The following is a 16,501-nucleotide window of genomic DNA, read 5'->3' on the forward strand; positions in this document are numbered from 1 at the left end:
TGCTGCTACTCCTACAACCTCCTGCACTGCTGGTGATCTCACAACCTACCCCACCGCTGCTGCTCCTACAACCTCCTGCACTGCTGGTGCTCTCACAACCTTGCCCACCGCTGCCGCTCCTACAACCTCCTGCACTGCTGGTGCTCTCACAACCTCCCCCACGGCTGCCACTCCTACAACCTCTTGCAAGGCTGGTGCTCTCACAACCTCCCCCACCGCTGCCACTCCTACAACCTCCTGCACTGCTGGTGATCTCACAACCTCCCCCACCGTTGCCACTCCTACAACCTTTTGCAAGGCTGGTGCTCTCACAACCTCCCCCACCGCTGCCACTCCTACAACCTCCTGCACTGCTGGTGCTCTCACAACCTACCCCACCGCTGCCACTCCTACAACCTCCTGCACTGCTGGTGATCTCACAACCTCCCCCACCGCTGCCACTCCTGCACTGCTGGTGCTCTCACAACCTCCCCCACCGCTGCCACTCCTACAACCTCCTGCACTGCTGGTGCTCTCACAACCTCCCCCACCGCTGCCACTCCTACAACCTCCTGCACTGATGGTGCTCTCATAACCTCCCCCAAAGCTGCCACTCCTACAACCTCCTGCACTGCTGGTGCTCTCACAACCTCCCCCACCGCTGCCACTCCTACAACCTCCTGCACTGCTGGTGCTCTCACAACCTCCCCCACCGCTGCCACTCCTACAACCTCCTGCACTGCTGGTGCTCTCACAACCTCCCCCACCGCTGCCACTCCTACAACCTCCTGCACTGCTGGTGCTCTCACAACCTCGCCCACCGCTGCCACTCCTACAACCTCCTGCACTGCTGGTGCTCTCACAACCTCCCCCACCGCTGCCACTCCTAAAACCTCCTGCACTGCTGGTGCTCTCACAAACTCCCCCACCGCTGCCACTCCTACAACCTCCTACACTGCTGGTGATCTCACAACCCACCCCACTGCTGCCACTCCTACAACCTCCTGCACTGCTGGTGATCTCACAACCTACCCCACCGCTGCCGCTCCTACAACCTCCTGCACTGCTGGTGCTCTCACAACCTTGCCCACCGCTGCCACTCCTACAACCTCCTGCACTGCTGGTGCTCTCACAACCTACCTCACTGCTGCCGCTCCTACTACTTCCTGCACTGCTGGTGCTCTCAGAACCTCCCCCACCGCTGCCACTCCTACAACCTCCTGCACTGCTGGTGCTCCCACACCCTTGTCCACGGCCTGCATTCTTAAAACTGGTCTGCCCTGACACTGCTGGCTCTCTTACAACCTCTGGCCCTGCTGGGACTCTTAAACCCTTCAGCACTGCAGGCATTTTTCTACTTCTGGAACTGTTGCCACTCCTAGAACCTTGTACACTGTCTTCGCTCTTACAATTCCAGCACTCCTACAACCCCTGGCTCTGCTGTCACTCTCACAACCTCTGACACTGCTAACACCCTTACAGCCCTGCCCACCGTCTGTACATTTTTAGAATACCATGCCCTGCCAGCACTCCTACAGCACCTGACACTGCTGGCACTCATACCCTACCCCGCTGCTGGCACTCACAACCTCCCCCACCGCTGCCACTCCTACAAACTCCCGCAATGCTGGTGCTCTCACAACCTACCCCACCGTTGCCACTCCTACAACCTCCTGCACTGCTGGTGATCTCACAACCTCCCCCACCGCTGCCACTCCTACAACCTCTTGCAAGGCTGGTGCTCTCACAACCTCCCCCACCGCTGCCACTCCTACAACCTCCTACACTGCTGGTGATCTCACAACCCACCCCACTGCTGCTACTCCTACAACCTCCTGCACTGCTGGTGATCTCACAACCTACCCCACCGCTGCTGCTCCTACAACCTCCTGCACTGCTGGTGCTCTCACAACCTTGCCCACCGCTGCCGCTCCTACAACCTCCTGCACTGCTGGTGCTCTCACAACCTCCCCCACGGCTGCCACTCCTACAACCTCTTGCTAGGCTGGTGCTCTCACAACCTCCCCCACCGCTGCCACTCCTACAACCTCCTGCACTGCTGGTGATCTCACAACCTCCCCCACCGTTGCCACTCCTACAACCTTTTGCAAGGCTGGTGCTCTCACAACCTCCCCCACCGCTGCCACTCCTACAACCTCCTGCACTGCTGGTGCTCTCACAACCTACCCCACCGCTGCCACTCCTACAACCTCCTGCACTGCTGGTGATCTCACAACCTCCCCCACCGCTGCCACTCCTGCACTGCTGGTGCTCTCACAACCTCCCCCACCGCTGCCACTCCTACAACCTCCTGCACTGCTGGTGCTCTCACAACCTCCCCCACCGCTGCCACTCCTACAACCTCCTGCACTGATGGTGCTCTCATAACCTCCCCCAAAGCTGCCACTCCTACAACCTCCTGCACTGCTGGTGCTCTCACAACCTCCCCCACCGCTGCCACTCCTACAACCTCCTGCACTGCTGGTGCTCTCACAACCTCCCCCACCGCTGCCACTCCTACAACCTCCTGCACTGCTGGTGCTCTCACAACCTCCCCCACCGCTGCCACTCCTACAACCTCCTGCACTGCTGGTGCTCTCACAACCTCGCCCACCGCTGCCACTCCTACAACCTCCTGCACTGCTGGTGCTCTCACAACCTCCCCCACCGCTGCCACTCCTAAAACCTCCTGCACTGCTGGTGCTCTCACAAACTCCCCCACCGCTGCCACTCCTACAACCTCCTACACTGCTGGTGATCTCACAACCCACCCCACTGCTGCCACTCCTACAACCTCCTGCACTGCTGGTGATCTCACAACCTACCCCACCGCTGCCGCTCCTACAACCTCCTGCACTGCTGGTGCTCTCACAACCTTGCCCACCGCTGCCACTCCTACAACCTCCTGCACTGCTGGTGCTCTCACAACCTACCTCACTGCTGCCGCTCCTACTACTTCCTGCACTGCTGGTGCTCTCAGAACCTCCCCCACCGCTGCCACTCCTACAACCTCCTGCACTGCTGGTGCTCCAACACCCTTGTCCACGGCCTGCATTCTTAAAACTGGTCTGCCCTGACACTGCTGGCTCTCTTACAACCTCTGGCCCTGCTGGGACTCTTAAACCCTCCAGCACTGCAGGCATTTTTCTACTTCTGGAACTGTTGCCACTCCTAGAACCTTGTACACTGTCTTCGCTCTTACAATTCCAGCACTCCTACAACCCCTGGCTCTGCTGTCACTCTCACAACCTCTGACACTGCTAACACCCTTACAGCCCTGCCCACCGTCTGTACATTTTTAGAATACCATGCCCTGCCAGCACTCCTACAACACCTGACACTGCTGGCACTCATACCCTACCCCGCTGCTGGCACTCACAACCTCCCCCACCGCTGCCACTCCTACAAACTCCCGCAATGCTGGTGCTCTCACAACCTACCCCACCGTTGCCACTCCTACAACCTCCTGCACTGCTGGTGATCTCACAACCTCCCCCACCGCTGCCACTCCTACAACCTCTTGCAAGGCTGGTGCTCTCACAACCTCCCCCACCGCTGCCACTCCTGCAACCTCCTGCACTGCTGGTGCTCTCACAACCTACCCCACCGCTGCCACTCCTAAAACCTCCTGCACTGCTGGTGATCTCACAACCTCCCCCACCGCTGCCACTCCTACAACCTCCTGCACTGCTGGTGCTCTCACAACCTCCCCCACCGCTGCCACTCCTACAACCTCCTGCACTGCTGGTGCTCTCACAACCTCCCCCACCGCTGCCACTCCTACAACCTCCTGCACTGCTGGTGCTCTCACAACCTCCCCCACCGCTGCCACTCCTACAACCTCCTGCACGGCTGGTGCTCTCACAACCTCCCCCACCGCTGCCACTCCTACAACCTCCTGCACTGCTGGTGCTCTCACAACCTCGCCCACCACTGCCACTCCTACAACCTCCTGCACTGGTGGTGCTCTCACAACCTCCCCCACCGCTGCCACTCCTACAACCTCCTGCACTGCTGGTGCTCTCACAACCTCCCCCACCGCTGCCACTCCTACAACCTCCTGCACTGCTGGTGCTCTCACAACCTCCCCCACTGCTGCCACTCCTACAACTTCTGGCACTGCTGGTGCTCTCACAACCTACCCCACCGCTGCCACTCCTACAACCTCCTGCACTGCTAGTGCTCTCACAACCTCCCCCACCGCTGCCACTCCTACAACCTCCTGCACTGCTGGTGCTCTCACAACCTCCCCCACCGCTGCCACTCCTACAACCTTCTGCACTGCTGGTGCTCTCACAACCTCGCCCACCGCTGCCACTCCTACAACCTCCTGCACTGGTGGTGCTCTCACAACCTCCCCCACCGCTGCCACTCCTACAACCTCCTGCACTGCTGGTGCTCTCACAACCTACCCCACCGCTGCCACTCCTACAACCTCCTACACTGCTGCTGATTTCACAACCCACCCCACTGCTGCCACTCCTACAACCTCCTGCACTGCTGGTGATCTCACAACCTACCCCACCGCTGCCGCTCCTACAACCTCCTGCACTGCTGGTGCTCTCACAACCTTGCCCACCGCTGCCACTCCTACAACCTCCTGCACTGCTGGTGCTCTCACAACCTACCCCACTGCTGCTGCTCCTACAACTTCCTGCACTGCTGGTGCTCTCACAACCTCCCCCACTGCTGCCACTCCTACAACCTCCTGCACTGCTGGTGCTCTCACACCCTAGTCCACGGCCTGCATTCTTAAAACTGGTCTGCCCTGACACTGCTGGCTCTCTTACAACCTCTGGCCCTGCTGGGACTCTTACACCCTCCAGCACTGCAGGCATTTTTCTACTTCTGGAACTGTTGCCACTCCTAGAACCTTGTCCACTGTCTACGCTCTTACAATTCTTGCACTCCTACAACCCCTGGCTCTGCTGTCACTCTCACAACCTCTGACACTGCTAACACCCTTACCGCCCTGCCCACCCCCTGTACATTTTTAGAATACCATGCCCTGCCAGCACTCCTACAACACCTGACACTGCTGGCACTCATACCCTACCCCGCTGCTGGCACTCATACCCTACCCCACTGCTGGCACTCATACCCTACCCCACTGCTGGCACTTTTACATCCTCCACCACTGCTGACACTCTTACAACTTCCACCACTACTGGCACTCCTGCCACCTCCAACACTGCTGGCACTCTTATAACCTATCCCACCACTGGCACTCTTACAACCTGCACCACTGCTGGCACACTTGCAACCTCTATCACTGCTGGCACTCATGCAGCCTCCACCACTTTTGGCATTCTTACAACCTTCACCTGTGCTGGCACTCCTGCAACCTCCACCACTGCTGGCACGCTTATAACCCCCACCACTGCTGGCACTCTTATAACCTCTCCCACTCCTTGCACTTTTACAACCTCCGCCACTGCTGGCACTCCCACAACCTCCTCCACTGCTGGCACTCTAGCAACCTCTCCCACTGCTTGCACTCCTACAACCTCCTCCACTGCTGGCACGCTTATAACCCCCACCACTGCTGGCACTCTTATAACCTCTCCCACTCCTTGCACTTTTACAACCTCCGCCACTGCTGGCACTCCCACAACCTCCTCCACTGCTGGCACTCTTGCAACCTCTCCCACTGCTTGTACTCTTACAACCTCCTCCACTGCTGGCACGCTTATAACCCCCACCACTGCTGGCACTCTTATAACTCTCCCACTCCTTGCACTTTTACAACCTCCGCCACTGCTGGCACTCCCACAACCTCCTCCACTGCTGGCACTCTTACAACCTCCACCACTGCTTGTATTATTCAACCTGCCCACTGCTTGCACTCCTGCAACCTCCCCCACTGATGGCATTCTTGCAACTTCCCCAGTGCTTGCACTCTCACAACCCCCACCACTGCTGGCATTCTTACATACTACCTATCCTATAACCTCCACCACTGCTGGCACTCTTACAACCTACCCCACTGCTGGCACTCTTACAACTTTGCCCACTGCCTACACTCTTACAATCACATACCCTGCCGGCACTTTACAACTCCTGGCACCAGTGGCACTCTTACAACCTCCAGAACGGAGGGCACTCTTGAAACCTCTGGAACTGCTGGCACTGTTACAACTCCCAGCACTTGTGAAACTCCTACAGTCTCTGGCACTGCTTGCACTCTTACCACCTCTGGAACAGCTCCCACTCTTTCAACCTTGCCCACTGCCTACACTCTTAAAAACGTATACCCTGCCGGCACTTTTACAACTCCTGGCACTAGTGGCACTCTTAAAACTCCAGCACGACTGGCACTCTTGAACTTGAAGTGCTGGTACTGTTAAAACCTCCAGGAGTTGTGGAACTCTTACAACCTCTGGTCCTGCTCTCACTCTTCAAACCTCTGGCACTGCTGGCACTCTTACCACCTCGGCATTGCTGAAACTTTTGCATCCTTTCCCGCCACCTGCACTCTTACAATCTCTGGTCCTGCCAGCTCTCTTGCAACTTCTAACACGGCTGACACTCTTAAACTCTCATGCCCTGATGGCACTCTTCTATCCTCTGGCACTGCTGGCACTCTTACAACCTTCAGCACTTCTCCCACTTATACAACCTCCAGCACTGCTGGCACTCTTACAACCTCCAGCACTGCTGGCACTCTTACAACCTTCAGCACTTCTCCCACTTATACAACCTCCAGCACTGCTGGCACTCTTACAACCCTCAGCACTGCTGGCACTATTACAACCTTCAGCACTTCTCCCACTTATACAACCTCCAGCACTGCTGGCACTCGTACAACCTTCAGCACTGCTGGCACTCTTACAACCTTCAGCACTGCTGGCACTCTTACAACCCTCAGCACTGCTGACGCTCTTACACCCACCAGCACGGTTGTCACTCTTAAAACATTTCCCATTCCCTGCACTCTTACAATCTCTTGTCCTGCCAGCTCTCTCACAACTTCTGGTACTTTTGGCACTCCCAGATTCTCATGTCCTGATGGTACTCTTCCAACTTCCGACATTGCTGGCACCACTCCTACAACCTACCCCACTGCTGGCACTCTTACAACTTCCAGCACTGCTGGCACTCTTACACCCTTCAGCACTGCTAGCACTCTTACACCTTCCAGCACTTGTGGCACTGTTAGAACCTCTTGTCTTGCTGGCACTCTTACACCCTCCAGCACTTCTGGCACTCTCACACCTTCCAGCACTGTTAGCACTCTTACAACGTTTCCCACTGCCTGCACTCTTACAAACTCATACCCTGCCAGCACTCTTACAACCTCTGGCACTGCTGGCAGTCTTACAGTCTCATGCCCTGCTAGCACTTCTACAACTTCTGGCACTACTAGCACCCCTAGAATCTCTAGATCTGCTGGCACTCTTACAACCTCCAGAACTGCTGGCACTCTTACAACATTGCTCACTGTGTGCTTGCTTACAATCTCATGCCCTGCCAGCACTCTTACAATCTCTGACGCTGCTGGGGCTCTCCCATCCTTGTCCACTGCTGCACTCTTTCAACCTCTTGGCCTGCTGATACTCTTACAGCCTCTGACACTGAAGGCACTCTTACAACCTCCGGAACAGCTGGCACTTCATTGGTCAGTGCATGCTGGTTTCACTTTCACTTTGTGTGTTTGTCTCATCGATGGAGCATGGACCAAGTACTGAAGAATGTCTTTATGAGAGTCCTTCTGCTGATTGCAGTCAGATTGCGGTACTTTTTTTTAATCTTTCGTCCCTACTGCTCTCTTGCTTATTGTCGCTGTTCCTTCCACCCTGTTGCCACATCCTTCCCCGTTGCTTGTTGCTCCAGTTCCTATCACCCTGTTTGTTACTTGTTGTTTGTCCATTTCTTCCAATCTCCTCCAGCACTGTTACTTGTTTATTTTTACACCAGTCAGAGTCTGGGGAAATTTGTAATGATTCCCACCTGCGATGTAAGAATTTAAGTTTTTGTGTTCCCCTATTTTACTCCCTGAAGGTTTTGATGTGTGTGGTAAAAAGATTAAAAACAAATGCTCTTCGGCTGCAGCAAACTGTGTCACGTGATAGGCTCCTTGTGGGATCAATTTGAGCCGAGGGAGCAGGCTTACCCCCAGATGCATCAAGCACTCATTTTGCGATTCCTTATTAGCGAAAAATAAGGATTCACTAATAAGGAATAGCAAAGTGCTATGCATGAAGATCTTGCTTAAAAAATAGCGATTTCTTAAAATTCCTTAATTGCGACTCTGAAATTGCGAGTTGCAATTAAGGAATACCTCCCCTATCATTCCTATGGGCCTAGAGGCCCATAGGAATGAATGGGAAAACAATCTCAATTTGCGATTCTCAATTAGAGAATCGCAAATTGAGATTGCAATTTCAAGGGTGCCAGGGTGTCAAAAGGACACCCTGTTGCACCCCTGAAATCTGCATATGGGTACATCTTGCACACGCACATGCCCTAAGGGCATGTCTGTGTGTAAAATGGAACTTTGAAAAATGCTCTTTAGTGCATTTTTCAAAGTTTTTGCAAATTACCATGAAGTTCAACTTCATGGTAATTTGCGCCCCTATTAGCAAAATCGCAAATTTTTTAACTTTAATGCATTGCATTTAAGGAATCACAATTTGAGATTCCTTAAATGCAATAGCAATTTAAGCAATCGCAATTTTGCGATTTCTTTAATTGCGATTATTGCATTTGGGATGATGCATCCCAAATGCAAAAATACCGGTCGCAAAGGGGCAGATTCTGAGAATCTGCCCCTTTGCTAGCGGTTTTTAGCTTGATGCATCTGGGCCTTAGTGCTTTCCTTTTTCCTCGGCACCGGTTCAAATTAAGCATTGGTGGGCACACTGAAGAGCAGGACCATCATCCTCTCCGATCACCAGTGACAAGGCTCCTTTCTGCTTCTACCTGTGACTGGAAATGGAAGGGAATGGTGCTTTAGAACACTGTGTTGAGAACAAGCATATACTGATAAAAATGAAATTAAACCCTTTTCCCACTCCTCGCACCGGCCATATTTACAGCAGGCCGCACTGAGACCCTTCAACAGCTTGGTGTGGCGGCTCTGGTTTGAGATCAATGGCTCTCCATGCTATCTTGAAACTTTTCTGGAAACTCTTCCCTCGGATGCAGCTGTGATAGTGCTTGCAAATGCATCAACTCGTCCTTGCAGCAGAAGGTTCCATGCATTTGAGAAACACAGGGGCATATTATCAAGGGGGTTTATCTCCGCTTTTTTTGGCTTTAAAAGCCAAGAAAGTGAAGATAAAATTATCTCCCTATTACCTAGCTGTCGCTAACACCAGTTAGCGACAGCTAGTAGGAGATAGCGACCATCTTGGGCCCCACTTTGCATGTCAGTGATATTTATCACTAATGACATGCAAAGTGGGCGTGCCAAGATGTTAGCGACTGAAAACAGTCGCTAACATCGCTATCTCCTATTACCAACCTTTGGAGATATTCGCGCTAAGCGCGAATATCTCCAAAAACTAACACCTGCCCTGAGCAATTCTTAGCCATGTTATCCAATGGGAGGTGGATAACATGGCTAAGAGCATTAGCTCGGTAATGCATGAATATCGCTGACTTTTCAGCGATATTCATGCATTGCAGACGATTTTTATCGCATTTGCGATAAACCTTGGTAATACCAAGGTTTTTTTGCGATAAAAATCGCCGCAGGTCGGCGGTACATTCATTGCTTGGTAATATGCCCCACAGTCTTTGTCTTTGTTTTCTATTAGGGAGGTTGTTAGGGTGGTGTGTATGTGGGTGGGTGATGGCCCACACCCTGGCAGAATCCGAGCATGTGGTGCAGTGGTTAATTTGTAAAAATATAAATGCTGAGGCTCTTGTCGGGAGACAGTTTGCACCAGCCCATTTCTCCTGTTAGTGCCACCAAAACAGAGCCAACTACTAAGCATGAAAGTGGGGAGAGGATGTGGCCTAGTGGCCAAAGCTGCAGACTTCGGGGCTAGGGAACCAAGGACCATATTATCAAGAAAGGGAGATACATTATCGGCACTTTTATCAGCAGGAAACTGCCGCTAAAGCGGCGACATTGGGCTTGATAATATACCCTTGTGAATTCCCATAGCAGCCCAGGTTCTGGTGTGAACCTGATAATATGGCCCTTGGTTCGAGTCTCGGCGTCGGCTCAACATCCTGTGATTCTGGGCAGATCACTTAATCTCCCCGTTTCTACAATAAATGAACGTGTCCTTAACTGGTGTTCATGGTGTTGATGATTAAGTGCCGGTGCTTAGCAGCAGAAACCACCTGCCCAAATTAAGCACTGAGGTGCCAGCAGCGGACTCATTGTCTGTCCGCTTGCCTTGCTGGCCTTTGACACAAATATCTGTACTCAAGCTGCAGATACACGTGGATCTATCATATCAACAATTAATAATCAAAGACACCATGAAAATGCATCTTTTAGAAAAAAAAAGTTTGTTTTGAGGGAGAAGAGCCATATTTCGTTTAACACAACATGATTCAATGTATACTTACAGTAGTCAACTTGGGGGACAGGATGAGTAAGGGACTCTTTTCAAAGTCTGATAACCAACACCACAGGTCAGGAGAATTATGTGTACAATTACACTATCAAGCCGTCAAATCAGTGGAATAAATGTATTTGCAAAAATAAATAAACAAGCATTGGCAAAGTCAATATTGGCTTTCTCATTGTTTTAGCCATGTGGTACAGCAGTGCTGCTGCTGTGCAGTAGGGTTCAGAGTAATTAAAAAAGTTCTAAGGCATGGTGAATGCTGGCTGCATTATAGCGCTTTTTGTTTTTATTTTTTACTTTCAGCGATTCTGCACAGCAGCCCTGCTGCCGTACAATGTGGCTGAAAAAACATTGACACAGCCAAGAGATCTCACAAATTTAATGGCACTTTAACCTTTGTTTTTTTCCAGTGAATTTCTAAGGGGTTTTATATGAAAGGTAAAATCTTATGTCCGTACCGAACGATAACATCACTTTAACCTTTGTTTTTTTCAGTGAATTTCTAGCGTTTTTTAAACATAAACTAAAACCACACCTAAATATAACGGCACAATAATCATTGTATATCTGGGCATCCGGAGAGGGATACTAATCGATCCTAGGTGGAGTCTGAGTTTTTTTCTGCCCCGCCTGATCTTCCTCGGGCACATATTAGCACTTCATTGTCATGGAGCACGTGCATCTGTGGGCGGTCACTAGATCACCTGACGTGGTCCGGTTTCACTATTAAGTCTTCTTTGGAAACTACGGATATTTCCAGATGTCCTTGTGTTTGTGCATTTTATAGCCTTTCTGGGGGTACGTGAACTACTTGTTCCAGCATACTACATGATAGCTATTTCAGACTGTGGATCAGCTCGTTACAATATTCATCCTCATCTCATATGTGATACCAGAATTAAGGGCTTGCATTGCACTTCTTTGGTGGCTTGTCCTGAAGAAGGCGGGTCAGCTAGCCGAAACGCCCGTAGAAAATGTAATCTCTCTCATCATTTTTATCAGCCACCTAATTTCATTCTAACGTTTAAACTATTTCCAAAATGATGCATCATGTTACCATTGATCTTGTTTTTTAATTGTATATATTATATGGTTTTAAACGTCCACACATATTTCCCGTCTTGTCCCAGTGTGTCATTTTGTAGATCCAAAACATTGTCCATTTTGTATTTGTATTAGGATTATGTAACAGAATATAAATCAAAATATATATTGGAGGTTTCATTACCCGTGTATAAGAGTATGATCAACACATGGGGCCAGATGTAGGTCACCAAATACCGGTCAGTAACGGCCGATTTCGGCTGTTACCGACCGGTATTTGGTTTTTGACATGTATGGGGCTCACAATTTACCGATTCGGTAAATTTACTGATTCGGTAAAATACAGAATCGGTAAATCTAGATGTAGGTGGCACTGAATACAGTGCTACAGGCCCTTATAAATTCGTTATTTACCATGAAATACTATTTCATGGTAAATAACAAATTCCTGTGTACATGCACATCTGTGCATGTACACCTGTGCCATGTGGCACACATACATGCCCTAAGGGCATGTATGTGTGTATGTATGTATGTATTTTAATGCTTGTTAAGCGCGACTGTCACTCAGAGGGTATCCTGGCGCTGAGATCAGTTCAGCCATCTGGTGTATGCTTTAGATTACTCTTGGAAAAAGATATGTTTTGAGATCCCTTTTAAAAGAGACCAGATCTTGTCTGCTCCTCAGCGTCAGAGGTAGAGTGTTCCACATTGTGGCGGCTGTGAAGCTAAAAGCGCGGCCGCCCATTCTCACTCTGTTTATCCTCGGAATTCTTACCAGGAACGCCGAAGCGGATCTCAAAGGTCTGGCGGCCTGGTACCACGAAAAAAGATTTTGCAGTGGTATTGGTCCTTGACCATGCAGAGCTCCAAAAATCAGGCATAGGGCCTTATAGGAGATCCTCTGCTGGACCGGCAACCAATGCAGTTCGGCCAAAGCTCCAGAAGAGGAAGCTGAGCGTGGAAGGGACAAAGCTAATTTTGCCACCATATTTTGAATCCTCTGTAACTTGAGGATCAGGGTCTTTGGAACTCCCAGAAGTAGTGCGTTGCAGTAGTCCAACCTACTGAGAATGGTACTACGCACTACTTCTGCTCTAGCTTCCCGATGAAGAAGCGGCAGTATCTTCCGAAGAGCATGGAGCAAACCCATACAAGTCCCAACAGTCCAATTCACCGAAACGTCAAGTTGTAGATTTGGTTCCAACACGACTCCCAAATTGCGAGCCGATTCTGCAGCCTCCAACGAGCCTGGTATAGAAGTAGGCCAAAAGTCTTTCGGCAAAGTACGAGGAAGTCGGTCTAAGGAGCAGTACAATATCTCCGTCTTTGAGCCATTGAACTGGAGTGAGTTGTCTTGCAACCACTCTGCTGTGGCCGACATACACTGATGAAATACGTCCCTCGAAACTGCCTCAGAACCATCAAAAGAAAAAATCAATTGTGTATCATCGGCATAATTGATGACTTGTATGCCGAATGACTTTATTAGTTGTATCAAGGGTTGGAGGTACAGATAAAAAAGAATCGGACTTATCGCAGAGCCCTGGGGGACTCCCTGATTCACCTGACGTATGTCAGATTGAAAAGGTGGTAATGCCACGGCCTGTTGTCTATTGGCAAGATATGAAGTTAACCAGGATAGAGCTAAGCCAGTTATTCCCGCATTTCGAAGACGGCCCAGTAAGACCTCATGGTTCACCGTGTCGAACGCGGCCGACATGTCAAGCAGCACTAAAAATGCTGACTTGCCCCTGTCGACACGCGTTCGCAGATCGTTCAGCACGGTGACCAGAGCAGTCTCAGTTCCATGGGCCGGTCTGAAGCCAAATTGGGCTGCGTCCAGGCAAAAGTTGGTTTCCAGGAAGTTGGCCAAGGCTCTCGTGACCCACTTCTCAATTTTTTTTAGCGCGAATGGCAAGAGCGAAATAGGCCTATAATTGGCTGGACAGAGGGGGTCCAAGGTAGCCTTTTTCAGCAGAGGTGTTACAATTGCCAACTTCCAACAGTCTGGCACTGATGCAGTAGCCAACGATTGGCAACAGATTAAGTGTATCGGGGGAAACAACTCGCCTTGAAAGACCTTCCAAATCTTATGCGGCATTGGGTCTAGGGGCGAGCGTGAGGATACACAGTTAGCCAGAACACAAAACTCCTCCAATGAGGGGGTAGGGAAACTTGGCAACTGACAAGTCTTCTCCCTGTTCTTACTCTCCCCGGATGCCGGATGACCAAGGGATACAGAGGGAGAAGGCAGAGATGGTATATGCTGTCTGGACTTTTCTAGTCCCTTCAAAATATTCCTAATTTTGTCATCAAAAGCGAGGGCTAAGGAGTCGCAAAGCTCCTGAGACACAGGGGTAGAAGGTGCGGCACATGAGGGGTTGGATAAGCTCTTTACCAGTTTGAACAAAGTCTGCGATTTATTAGATGCTTTTGCCAAGGTCTCTTCCAGAAACCTGGCTTTAGCATTTCTTAGCTGGAGCTTGTATTCCAACAGAATAGCTTTGTAGGCAGCCCTGTCCTGCTCTGTATACCCTCTCCTCCATGTGCGTTCCGCCTGTTTACAGCGAAGCTTGGACTGGCCAAGTTCCTCAGTAAACCAGCCGTTAGTCCCTCTGGGTCTATCCCTCACTTTCCGTAGAGGTGCCACCTCATCGAGTGATGTCAAAATTTGCTGACAGAGGGCAGTGTAGCTCTTATCCACATTGTCCTCCATCCTGAAAGTTCCAGACAGCAACATGGGTCGGCTCGTCTCTTTTTAACAGGCGGGTCCATGATCGATTAAATTTAGTGCTCCCCGAGCTATTCGATTTTATTAAGGCCGGCTGGGCTATAGTAAAAAGTATCAGTGAATGGTCGGCCCAACATCTGTGCATGTACACCTGTGCCATGTGGCACACATACATGCCCTAAGGGCATGTATGTGTGTCACATGGCACACAAGCCAGAATCAGGGGTGCAACAGGGTGTCAAAGTGACACCATGTCCCCCCTTGACAATTCGGTAATTTTACCGAATCGGTATTTACCGATTCGGTAATTGACATTGATTCCTATGGGCCTAAAGGCCCATAGGAATCAATGTCAATTACCGAATCGGTAAATACCGATTCGGTAATTACTGAATCATACCGATTCAGTAAAAATTACCGAATTTTTACCTACATCTGATTTACCGAATCTAGAATACCGAATCGGTAACATTCTGTATTCTAGAGTCGGTAACTCAGATTTATCTACATCGGGCCCATAATTGCAATATCATATTATTTGAAAGACGTAATAAAGTTTGCTGCTTTTCTCCCTTGCTCTGATGGCCTTAATCTATTATAGTAATTTCTACGATTTAATGGGATGCCTCGGGGTTGTTGTTTTGCTTTGATGCATTTCCCCTGCCTTAGTAGCCGTTATAGATATACAAGGGGTCCCTTGTTTCTGTACACTGGCTTTTAGCTAGGCCTTGCATTCAACACAAAAATGGGTGGGCAAACGCCCCCAACGCCCCCAAAACTGGCAAACACTGTGCTGTGCACAGGCTTCAGCCTGAAAGGCTTGGGCACAGGGCCTTTCTTGTGGTCAAGACCTCACAACCCTCCACAATTTCCCACCTTCATCTGGAGAGCACGGCAGATTTTTTGTGAATCTTTGAATCTTTCAACTATTTTGGGTTTTCAAACTGTTTTGCAGTTTTTAGCTACTGTTTTTATATCCTTTTAAATTGTTTTGATTTTCCCTTTTTTAACAGTTTTTAACTACTGCTTTAGATTTTTTTATACACTTTTTAACTATTTTGTTACTACTTATATTTTTTTTACACACCTTTTTGTGCTATTTTTGCAGGTGCGGTTGCATCACTCTTTAACATATTCTTCCATTTAACTTACCACAGTCTATAACTTTATAAGAGTGGTGTAGTGTGCCTGAAATACTGGATGTAATCATAATTTTCTTCTTCTGCTTTTTCTTGTTCTTCTTGAAGCAGTTGGTTTTGTTTTCCGATGCTTTCACATGTCAGGGATTCACATCAAATACTGACCAGCCTTCCCTCTCTAGGACATCTTCTGGCACAAGGTGCACGTCACCACCTGATTCATTTTTCACCAGCTGGAAGGTAAAACAACTGCCAATTCAGTGGTCCCTTTGTTGTCATGCTGAAGGGTTTGACCGCACCATAACGTCAATAACTTTTAATAGTGAACCCTGCATAGGTGTGGTAAATGATGCACTTGGGGTTTGCTGCTCTCCAGTCATGACTGAGATCAGAACAGCTTCAGATTGCATGTACTGCCATGTCTCTGTTAAATTCCAACCCAGTGATGGTGGTTAGTAGAATCCCTTGAGGTTGATTCTAAGGAGGGTGCAGGTGCAGTCTTCCAGGGCTCTTCTCAGGTCATCAAAAGCAGATCTAGTCCTTTTCTGATATCACTGATCCACCCGCACAAATGTGCCCCGGAAGCGCATGGAAGGGTGCAGAAGCTGACACTACAAAGACAGTTAATACTGGGCTGGGAGTAACGATGGTGGGAGGTATAGCAAATATTACCAAATTGGATAGTGCGAACGAGGTACAACACAACACATACGGACAAGTGCTACAGATCCAGCCCGAACTGCCATGTCTGAACCGGGGTGGCAGAGTGGGTTAAAGAACGGTGATGGATTAAACCCAGATCTGTTGACTGGGAGTGAGTGTTTGATTGGTTCAGATGCTCCGTCCATCACCACCCCTTTTGTACCGCTTTGGCCGCCATAAGTGTGGCAGGGTATGTTCAGACGTGAGTCCCTTGGTCACTTTGCCACTGGATTCAAGCAAGCTGGGCTGAAGACGGCTGAAATGCCGGAAACCGGTCCTCGGAAGCTTGTTTCCGGTCCATGGAAGGCATGGCTTGGCAGTTCGGGCTGGACTGTTCCCATGAGGCACAGGGTCAGACTGATTTGCATATGGCC

This window comes from Lissotriton helveticus, chromosome 7 (genome assembly GCF_964261635.1).
Source record: "Lissotriton helveticus chromosome 7, aLisHel1.1, whole genome shotgun sequence".
In the NCBI taxonomy this organism is placed as follows: Eukaryota; Metazoa; Chordata; class Amphibia; order Caudata; family Salamandridae; genus Lissotriton; species Lissotriton helveticus.